Source organism: Herpailurus yagouaroundi, unplaced genomic scaffold (assembly GCF_014898765.1).
Source record: "Herpailurus yagouaroundi ecotype Mexico unplaced genomic scaffold, PumYag 211, whole genome shotgun sequence".
NCBI classification, from domain to species: domain Eukaryota; kingdom Metazoa; phylum Chordata; class Mammalia; order Carnivora; family Felidae; genus Herpailurus; species Herpailurus yagouaroundi.
Genome location: NW_024412442.1, coordinates 6,265,519 through 6,277,133, shown reverse-complemented (window position 1 = coordinate 6,277,133; position 11,615 = coordinate 6,265,519). Strand labels below are relative to the sequence as shown.

The 11,615-nt window shown below is 44.4% G+C and overlaps 1 long non-coding RNA gene across 1 annotated transcript; it reads right to left on the bottom strand.

Moving 5' to 3' along the window:
• Positions 1-1,377: 1,377 nt before the first annotated feature.
• LOC121016556 (uncharacterized) lies at positions 1,378-11,609 on the bottom strand. The gene is made up of 3 exons (XR_005784353.1): positions 11,021-11,609; positions 5,178-5,439; positions 1,378-2,529 (listed from the first exon to the last, which is right to left on the bottom strand). It is a non-coding gene; the product is annotated as an uncharacterized LOC121016556 (long non-coding RNA).
• Between the last annotated feature and the right edge of the window lie 6 nt (positions 11,610-11,615).

The following is an 11,615-nucleotide window of genomic DNA, read 5'->3' as shown; positions in this document are numbered from 1 at the left end:
CTTACGCACCTACTTGTATTTAGGAGAGCCCACTTAGGACAACATTGACATGAAGGAGTATTACCAATCTCTTAAGTTGGGCCAATTTGATAGGCAAAAGTGAATTTCATTAGCAAAGATGAATGTCTTTGTTTTTGTCATTTTGTGTTGGAATTTCGGTATTTCTATTGACCTTTAGGGAGTCCTTGCATGTTATGGATCCCAGCTCTGTTTTATATGTTTACAAAACATTCTCTGTGATGAAACAGAGGATGACTATATCACCCACTAAGTTCTCTGCTGGTTCTGTACCCCAAAGAATTGAAAGCAGAGACTCAAATACATATTTGTGCACCAATAAGCACAGTGGTCTTACAAGAGCCAAAAGAGAGAAGCCACCTGAGTATCCATCAACAGATGCATGCATAAACAAAATGTGATTATATACACACAATGGAATATGATTCAGCCTTAAGGAGGAAAGTTGTGATACATGCTACGGCATGGAACCTTGAGGACACTACGCAAAGTGAAATAAGCCAGTCACAGGACAAATACTGTAGAATTGCTCTTAAACGACGTACCCAGAGAAGTCAAAGGCATATATACAGAAAGAGGAGGATGGGGGTTCCCAGGGGCTGGGGGAGGGGAGAAGTCAGCTACTGTATAATGGGGACAGAGTTTCAGTTATGGAAAAGTAGTAGAGAGGGATGGTGGGATTTTCGCACAACAACGTGAGTGGACTTAATGTCACCAAGCTATACATTGAGAAATGGTTACACAGTAAACTTTATGTTATGTATATTTCAGCATATTGAAAAGTGGGGAAAACATCATATACATATGTTATATTTGAATAAACATATACAATATATTTAAAATCTGTATTACATAAATTTTCTTCTGATTTGTGAACATTAGTTCTCCAATAATTTGAAATGCTACTTTTATAATAAATTACATTTCCACATAGATGAGGATTGGCTTCTAAACTATGTGTTTTCCTTGGCCCATTTTTAAAAAGGAAATGATCACATTGGTTTAATTATTATAGCCTTACAGTACACTTGAGGGTTGACAGTCCAGGACCATAGTTTTTGTTGTGTTTTGGTTATTTTAAATCTTGAAATATTTGTTTCATATGAATTTTAAGATCAACTCATCAACTTTTACCCTGAAAATTGTTGGAATTGCATTGAATGTACAGATAAGTCTATCTGGTGAGATATAGCATAGTATTCAGGGAATTTTGATTAATCACACTACTCTTTTTTTTATTTTTGAGAGAGAGAGCACACACACACACACACACACACACACACGTGCACAAATGGGGGAGGGGCAGAAAGAGAGAGGGAGACAGGATCCAAAGTGGGCTCTGTGCTGACAGCCAAGAGCCTGACGTGGGGCTCGAACCCGTGAACTATGAGATCATAACCTGAGCCAAAGTAGGACACTCAACGCACCGAGCCGCCCAGGCGCCCCAAACACACTCCTCTTCATTTTCTGAGTATAGCATCATCAGTTTTTACTGTTAAAGATGACGCATCGATAAAATGTTTTCTCCTTGCTCATGCTGATAGCCACCCCCCCTTTTTCCTACTTTCCAACACACACAGCCCCCTGAGTAGTAGAATCTGAAAAACTGCCCTCTCGCATGCTACAAGCTAATAAGCATTTCCTACTACCCTGTATATTAATTTTGCTACTTATTAATTTTGTCTTTATTGGGAACATGATTTAATTTTTCTAAGCGATAAATGGACTCCGTTCTCCCACAAATAGAACGATAGCTCGAATGTATGGTGTGAGCTGTTAAACAAACACACGTGTTCAGAACCACAAGGGTCGCTCTGTCCGGGAACGGTATTTCTGTAATCTGATTATCTTAACCCAATTTTCCTGGTGAATGGATTTGCACACTCACAAGGAAAAAGCAGTCTTTGCAGAATTGAACGAACATAAAATCCCGCGGGGACACTGTAGTATCACTTTATGGGTGCTACGCATATAGTTGGTTGTTTTCAAATATCACTTTGGAACTTTCCATATGTCACTTACCGTACAATTTCCCTGGTTATGGCATTTTATTAAATCCTCAGTGCCTCCTAGGATAAAATTCACAGTCCTTGGAGGGGCCTCCACACGGCCCTTGTCTCTCCACGTAGACTTTCCAGGAAGCGTGTGGCTTTCTGCCTCCCACACCGGAAATTCAACTACCTCGTTCATTTGTTTACCAAGTTAATCCTTCGGTTTCAACAAAGTGGGCACGTATCAATCGGTGATGTGGTGATTCTTGCTCTCTGGTGGGCACTACGTCTCTGCCTCTCTCTCACACTCACATTCACACACACTCAAGGATCCAGTGTTTCCCCCGCCCCTTCCTTTGCACCGGGATAACCTCATTTTTCACTACAGCTTTGCGATAGTCATTTACGTATGTGTGTCCACCCCTCGGCTGCTCCCACACGTTCGTCCGTTTCTGGAGGGTGGACACTATGTCCTACTTGTCTCTGTGTGTCCCCAGTCATCCAGCGGCATGCCTGGGACCTGCAGAAAAGTGAGCAAAAATACTTGAATGAATGAAGCCAAGTACATCCGTTCAGGTAAATGCAGGCATTGCTTTTTTGGTTTGTTTCCCTTTCAAAGGAACAATGCAGGAGTCATGGTTCGTCTCTTAATAAAATGATGCCTGACGTCAATGGCCTTTCTCCCGTGCCTTTCCTAGAATGCTAACTTGACATTTGTGCCAAAGGTAAATCGGTTTGGCTGTGGAGGGGAGGGAGTGGACACTCCTGATTGATGACAACACACTGGAGGCTGATCCCCAACAACTTGTGGCATTTCCCGTCTGTTCTTAACATCACTCCATGCCTGCTCTTAACGTGGAACTATCCAAATGTCCTGAGTGGAGGCAGTTTTTAAGGAAGAGCTTGCGTTTACTGACCGACCCCAGCTAGAGAAGATGATTTAGAAGAAAAGGGCCGTGACTGAAATACACACACACACACACACACACACACGCACGCACACACTCCAGCACCACCTCATGTTACACTGAGGCATTCCTGGCAGGGTTTCTTGCTGATGATTTTAGCCACAGTCTGAGTAATGTCTGCCCGCCTGCACTCTGTAAAGTGATCTCCCTTTAGCGGATGAAGTCTTGAATGAAGGGCTGTGGGTATCGTGTCTTCTTAGTTCAATATCCTCTGTCTTCCTGCCACCTCTCTGCTCCCTGCGAACGATGGGTGCTGAAAAGCCACCCTGCGGGGAGGGGCAGACATCCGCTCAGCCAAAGCATCTTTCAATGCAAAGTTGTTTCATTGTAACTAAAGCCATTACTTCAGATTAATCTGGGAGGCTTTGGAGCTGTTTCTTGCACTCTCCCGCTTTCGCTAGGCCTTCTAAATTGTTGTCCTCTGCAGCACGGGTGGAGAAGATCTAACGAACACGGCTCTGGGGAGTGTCAGCTGTAAATATGAGAGTTTGAATATGTCCCGGAATACAGTAGGTTCCATGCAACTATTTTTCCCCCCAGGTATAAAAACAAATTATATTTTTATAATAAATGACCACATAGGTTGAGAAAATAATTTCCAAATAAATGTGTCCTCATGGGACCAGAACTAGTAAATGAATTCTCTTCAGCTAACTATGCAGTTTTGATTGGAGACCAAAAAAAACACCAAAAACAAAACCAAAAAAAAAACCAAAACGTGTTATTTATAAAGGCTCAGAGGCTGTCAAAACACAGTGCTCCTTATCCCTAGTGATGGCTTCTTTGCTTTTTTGTACATGAGGATCATTAATTCGGAACAACCTGGGATGAGCCCAGATGCGGGTCTCCATCAACAAAGAGCAGGTGCTAATTTTATCACATCCTTTAAAGATGTATGTAGGTAAGAATGCCTGCCTTGTTCTCTGAAAGCATCAGACCATTGTGAAGTTTTCAGTAAGAATATTTAATAAATAAAGATGCCCAATATCTTTGAGGTTAAGAAGAAGTATAAATAATGTCTGCACGAAGGAAGGGCACACTCCCTGAAGTTACTGGAGGAACTCCTGTCACCCAGGATTTTGTCACACAATGGGACAACGTCTCCTAGTGTTCTCAAAGTCGGGAAATTATAGCACTAAGCTAGGCAATAAGCTAACATACAGAGCAGATATTAACACTTCGGTGTCAAATGTGTGTAAAAATAGGTATTTATGTATAGCTATGCTTACTTACATGAGAATACAATAGTGAGGCATACACGAGAGAATGGCAATCACGAATGGGTGTCACCATACAGGGGGTCAGGGTGGCTGGGGCACCCCAACATCCTTTTGTGTTTTCTGAATTCTATATCGTGTATATCTATTTTCTGACTTTCAGAACACTTTCTGTAAAACATGCTTGAAGTAGGGGCCCCTGGGTGGCTCCGTCGGTTAAGTGTCTGACTCCTGGTTTCGGCTCAGGTCATGATCTCACGGTATAGTGAGATCGAGCCCCACATCGGGCTCCTTGCAGACAGTGCAGAGGTTGCTTGGGATTCTCTGTCTCTCTCTGCCCCTTCCCTGCTTGCTCGCTCTGTCTCTCTGAAAATAAAAATAAATTAAAAACTTAAAAAAAAAATGTTGGAAGAAGATCGGTCAGTCTCTGTCATTTTAAAAAACCAAAGAATCAAACTAAATCAAATAAAAAGCTAAACTCAAGGGATTTGTACTCTTTCCTGTCCCCTCTTCTCAAATATTTGATTACTACATGAACCTGGAAGGCGGTATGATGCAGGGGCCCTTAATTTCCATGGATGGCTATGGAAATAGCCAATTAATAAGAATCCAAGATTATTTAAATGTATTCCCAGAGCCAAAACAAATGGTCAAGAACACAAGATACTATGACATAGTTACTAGCGTTTCACAGAGGAGACAGCTAAGGCTCAGAGTCTGTCCTACTCACAACGCTATTCACACTGTCATCCGTGTGTTTCAAGCGGTTTATAAGTTCTGACAACTTTCTCTGTCCCCGAGTATCTATCTGAAACGTACTAAAGTGGTTTCACTAAAAATGACTCTTGTAAAGTCGGGCTTTTAAGAGTGGTAAAATATTTCTGGCCTTTTTAGTGGATGTTTTTAATGATAGCCGAATTCATTAGTTTTATCTTGTTGTCTCAGGAAGCACCATGATCTCAGAGACTTAAAGCAACACTCACCTCTTATCTTACTGTTCTGGAGGTGAGAAGTCTGGGCGTGGCTTGGCTGGATTCCCTGCTCAAGGTCTCGTAAGGCTGAGGCCAACATGCCAACTAGCCTACACTCTCTTCTGGGCCTCAGGGTCATCTTCCAAGCTGTCATGGCTGGGACAGGACTGTTTTCTGCCACGGTAAGACTGAGGTCCCCATTTCCTTGCTGGTTGTGTGTCCGTGGTCACGCTCACTCTCAGCACCTAGATTTCCACCTGCCTTCCTTATAGTCCTTTTTAAAAAAAAAAAAAAAATATTTATTTATTTTTGAGAGATAGAGCATGAGTAGGGGAGGGGCAGAGAGAGAGGGAGACCCAGAATCCGAAGCAGGATCCAGGCTCTGAGCTGTCAGCAGAGAGCCTGACATGGGGCTTGAACCCATGAACCGTGAGATCACGACCTGAGCTGGAGTCAGATGCCTAACCGGCTGAGCCACCCAGGCGCCCCCCCCCCCGCCCCCCATGGTCCTTCTGTCTTCAAAGGCAGCAATGCAGACTCCCTCTTGCATCAAAACCTTCTCAGGCTTGGAAACCCTGTCTCCGGGAGGAGCCCAATCCCTTTTAAAGGCTCACCTGATTGATTTTATCTTAACATCACCAGATGATCTTATCTTAAAATCAACTGACACAGGACCTTAACCACAGCTGTAAAATCCTTTCAGAGCAATACCTTGAGTCGTTGTGTTTGAATAACTGGGGGAGGGTGCAGATTCACCAAGCGTAGGTATCTTGGGGGCTGTCTTTCAATTGTCACCGCAACTGATGACTAGGCTGAATGTAGTATAAATATTACCACCGCACCACCATCACGGAACCTGTCTGCTCTGCCCCCTGCTGGGGGACTTTCCTTTCAAGAATCCAGGTGGGGGTGGGGGGGGGGAGCATTACCCTTTCATTTCTACTTATTTATATAGGGTCATATTTAAGTGATAAGCATCTGGTTTTCATCTGGCTTCATTTGAGCCTTATAAGTCCAGGCGCAAGAGACCTTCATACCCATCCGTAGTTGGGAAAACTGAGGCTCAGGGAGATATAATTATGTGCCTGAAGTCCCATAGCCTTCCCTATGTCCATATTCCAGGAGTAATATTCCGTATTTCAAGGTTCTGAATATATCTCAGAATTTGACTTCTGCAATACTCAAACCTTGTAGAGGAGATAACAGAAATATCACCAATGGCCATGGTCTCCCCGTTGTAGGCAACATGAGGAAGAGCTCCATGTACAGCCACAGGACCACGTGGCCAAAAGCATTTATGTATTTTTTCCTGGAGGGCAAACATATGGTATTCAGTAAATACCATAAACGGAAGCTAATTTTGAGGTTTAACTGAGGCAGCGTTTCATTTGCCGCTTTTCCATTCTATATGGTCGATGCAGATGTGGAGGTGTTTCAGGACTTCACGCCTTTATGTTGCCTAAAGTGTGACCACACTCGTGGTCACCAGTACGTGGTTTAGGCACTAACGTCGAAGCCACGTCTAGTATGATGTACAATTAACAGAAAATGCTCCAAGCTTCTGTTAATCACAAAGCACACTGTAATCTTTAAAGGACCATCTAGACTCTGCTTTAACTCTTTCTTGTCAAAAATTTTAAACTCGGGGCGCCTGGGTGGCGCAGTCGGTTAAGCGTCCGACTTCAGCCAGGTCACGATCTCGCGGTCCGGGAGTTCGAGCCCCGCGTCGGGCTCTGGGCTGATGGCTCGGAGCCTGGAGCCTGTTTCCGATTCTGTGTCTCCCTCTCTCTCTGCCCCTCCCCCGTTCATGCTCTGTCTCTCTCTGTCCCCAAAATAAATAAACGTTGAAAAAAAAAATTTTAAACTCTGCTGAAGTTGATGGATGCATGTCGTTCTGTACGAACGGACTGATAATTTCAAAATGTGAGTCACCGGGAAGGCAGAATTCTACAGAATCCTCGAAGGTACAAAGGTGCTACCATTCTGCAAATGGGCGAAGCACGTCCCCATGAGGTTTCGGGACTTGCCCGAGAGCACACAGCTCGGGAAGTGATAAGAGTTGAGACATAAATACACATCTTTAGGCTCCATTCGCTAGTTGCATCCCTGGATGGGAAATGCATTGTAAGCAGTTTTCTGCAACTACTGTCGTTTTGTAACCAAGAGGAGCGTTTGGATATAAGGTGTTGGGATTCAGTCCCCACCCCCACCCTACCCATGCCAACCATTCCAGAGGCTGGGACCTCTGGCCCTGTTTTCATTTTCTCCAACCTTTCTCCTGCTGCCATTCAGGAGACTCACTCCCGCCGTCTGCACGTGCCTGTTCTCTTTGCTCCGGGTCCTCGGACCCTAATAATCTGTACTAAAGCTCAGTGTTGTTGCAGGGGTGTGGCTCTGGGAGCGGTTCATCCGCTCAGCAGTGAACGCAGCAACTGCTTGAAGTTAGACCAATGAAATATTTTGGGGAGGGGAGTATTTTTCCACTGACATTCTGGACGGCTTGTGTCATACAGTGACGATAAAAAGCAGACTGACTTTTAGTTTTTAAAAAATTTTTATCGACTCCCATTGCTTCCTGGGACGTCGACCTGGAGCAAAGGACAAGAATGTCCCCTGAGCTATCTATAAGGCTTCCAGTTCTTTGCAAGATGTTCCTTGTTGCTAGGGGGTAGAGAGGCAACACACCCCATAACATTTTGAAAGTACGTATATTTTAAACACATTGTTTTGAACTCGGGTATGAAATGGAGAGTAGATCCCCAAGTATCTCAGGGAAAACAGTTTTGGTTAATAGATCGCTGAGAAGCCAGTGCCTTAGAGATTTATCCGGGTTCATAATGGGTTTTAAATTTAGCATGTTCCCATTATCAGAGAACTTTTACTTTTGCTTGTCTCTGGGCTCATAGAGAAGTGGACATTTTAAAACATTTCAGGTTGGGGTTTATCCCACTCAGGGATTAAGACAGGCTACGTCAAATCTGGACATTGTGACCATGCTTATGTTACCTAATCTGGCTGAGCGTCAGTTTCTCCATCCACAAAATGGAAATGAATGCTAGTGCCCACCTTATAGTCATTATGAGCCTTAAAATCGGTTGCATAAAGGGCATTGAAAAAGCTGTATAATATGTAAATCATTATTCAGTGGCCAAAAGATTGTAAATGTTTAATTCTTTTTTCGTTTTAAAATTGTTTTAATGTTAATTTTTGAGACAGAGAGAGACAGAGCGTTAGTGGGGAAGGGGCAGAGAGAGAGAGAGAGAGAGAGAGAATCTGAAGCAGGTTCCAGGCTCTGAGCTGTCAGCACAGAGCCCAACGCAGGGCTCCAACCCACAAACCATGAGATCATGACCTGAGCCAAAGTCAGACACTGAAGTGGCTGAGCCACCCAGGCGCCCCATGTACATTTTTAATTCTTAAAATTCTTAAAATTTTAATTCTTAAAAATGTTTTTACTCTGATACAAAATTCAGCGTATTTTCTTTCTTTCTCTCAAATAAGGAACATAAGAACACTCTACGGGTATTTAAGGACATAACCTCACTTCACTGTGGTTGATTTTTATTTAGCAAATCTCTCCAAGGGCACTAGATGGCGACCTTCTCCTTTAAGAAAAACAGGAAACGGAACAAACTAAAACTAAGATTCATTAATACTTTTGCTTTGATAGTTGAAACTTACTGCTACAGAGTCAAAAGCAAATGACACAGGGTAAAGCCACGTCTTTGAACGCCACGTTGTCTGAATCATAGAATTTCTAGATTTTCTGGTGTTGAGCTAGGAGCAGCCTGTTAGGGAAAGCACTCTGTGTGGGCATTGAGAATTTCGGATCCAAACTTATTAACTTAGGTCGTGACCTTGGACCTTACCTTTAGGCATCCTTTTTTTTTTTTTTTTCTCTTAGAATGTTAGGTGATTGGGTTAGATGGGTTAATTGTTTTCAGCTATGAAGTGCTATTTTTTTTTTTTTTTCCGTAATTCAGGGTTTACTCTCCTGCCAGGCTATCTTTTCTCAAGTGTTCTTTGTGCTCTAAATTAAATATTTATTAAGCCAATGGACAAGATTTAATGTCAACATCGCTTAAGTTAAAACTGACGTATGAAAAAATAAGATTAATTTTGGAACTTAGGGATGAATTTAGGGTTTTGAGGAGTGTGTCTGTGTGTATGTGTATATGTTAAATCTTGGTCTAAATATTGTTTTTTAAAAAAATTTTTTTAACGTTTTTATTTTATTTTTGAGACAGAGAGAGACAGAGCATGAACGGGGGAGGGTCAGAGAGAGAGGGAGACACAGAATCTGAAACAGGCTCCAGGCTCTGAGCTGTCAGCACAGAGCCCCACGCGGGGCTCGAACCCACTGACCGCGAGATCGTGACCTGAGCCGAAGTCGGACGCCTAACTGACTGAGCCACCCAAGCACCCCATGCTTTTTTTTTTTTTTTTTTTTTTAAATAAGCAGGAGAAACATTTGAGTATCTGCATTTAAGATAATATAAAAGTTGAGGGGCACCTGGGTGGCTCAGTAGGTTAGGCGTCTGACTTAGGCTCAGGTCATGGTGTCGCGGTCCGTGGGTTCGAGCCCCGTGTCAGGCTCTGCGCTGACAGCTTGGGGCCTGGAGCCTGCTTTGGATTCTGCGTCTCCCTTTCTCTCTGCCCCTCCCCCGCTGGCACTCTGTCTCTCAAAAATAAATAATGTTAAAAAATGTACAAAAGATCATGCAAAACTTGAAAAAAACCTGTCCAGGAATCATTTTAAAACTGTATCTGTTTCATAAGGTTGAGCCTCTGCTAGTTTTGAATGTGATAAAGTTTACTAATGTGTTATTTTTAAAATATCACTTGTGAGCGTTCCTAAAAGGATTCGGGAAGTTTAAGTTGGTCATAGATAGAAGCGACCACACCAACAGGACTTACAACTCCTTCTCAAAGATGAGAAGCAGATTGGCATCTGGTGTGACTAAGAATTCAGCTGTGGTTTGAAAGGTGTTTGATTGAAAATAATCAGATGAGCAAAACTAACAGTCAATAGTAAATCCCTAGAATAAAATATATTTCAGGATTTGTTTACAAACCAAAGTATATGAGTTAGTAGTTTCAGACAAGGTAGAAAGATTTTCGTTTTTAATAAGTAGCCACTGATTATACACTGATCTTTCTTTAAGCTGAGATTGCAGAGTCCTCTGGTATCTTGGTCTGCGTGTATTTTTTTTTTTCCTTTAAAAACACATTTACTAATCTGTTGATCATTACCTGATCAACTCCTCCCGTGGCAGATAAACCCTTAAACAGTGATTTACGTTATGAAATATGCTCTCTGGGACACACACATACATAAGAAAAAGAAATTTTAGGCATTAGCACATACTCAGGCTCAAACAGGAAGAAGAATCCATTTAGCATAAGGTGAGGGGATGGAAAGGCAGGTGAGGGAGAAATACAGGTTACAGATGCAATTTCGGTTTCAATTTCCCTCAGCCCGGCCCTGGTCCCGCGTGCCAGCCCTGCGGCAGGGGCGGATGCCGCTTCACGGCCACGGAAGACGATGCTGCGATTCCATTCGGATGCTGGATGTACACACATTTTAATTGTAGCGCGTGAAATAAAATCCAGGCTCCGAGAAGTGCACAGTAGAAGGGCCTGCCCCTCATCCCGCCAAGCGTTTGGCTCATTACTTCGTGCATATTCATTCAACTTTCCTTCCAACAGCTGACGATTTCCAGCACAATTTTCGGCTGAAAAAAAGTTGGAACTGCGAACGCCTTGCCATTATTAGTGGGGGGTCAAAGCCCCAGGGCTTCCCAGTAAGAGAAACACGCGCGCCCGCACCCCTTCCCCCTCCCCCGCCTCCCTACCTGATCCAGAGCAGAAGAGAAGCGGACGGTGAAAAGCAAGGTGAATTAAGGCAGCTGCCGGGTGAAGGCGGCGCGGTGTTCATGAACCCTCTCACCCTCTCGCGCGCGCACACACACACACACACACACACACACACACACCCCACAAAGTCTTTAGGCTCCGGTTACAAGCGCTGCGTCATCTGCCAGATCACATGGTGATTGTTGCTATTTCGAGGACCGAGTGGCATCGAGCTCCCCCCACCCCGCCCCTTCCCTTTGGTACCATATAGCGTGTGGGAGCGCTCGCTGGGCGATGGGGTGACGGCCGGCTGTCTGGTCCACCCGGCTCTCGGCGGGCGGCGCGCGCGGGGTTCTCACGGAGCGCCCGGGGGCGGGGGTCCCGGGGGAGGCCGGGCAGCTCTAATTGGTTTCTCAATGAAAGATAATCACCTATTCCCCCGAGAGCCTGGGGATTAGCGCTCGGCCTCGCCTCCGCTCCGCGCTCAGACGTCCCGTCCCTGCCCTGGGCGCTCGCTCCCCGGCCGCTCGGCGCTAGGGGCTCGCAGCCCGCCCGGCTCCGGGGTCCGCGCCCGCCGCGCTCGCCCCCCGCGCC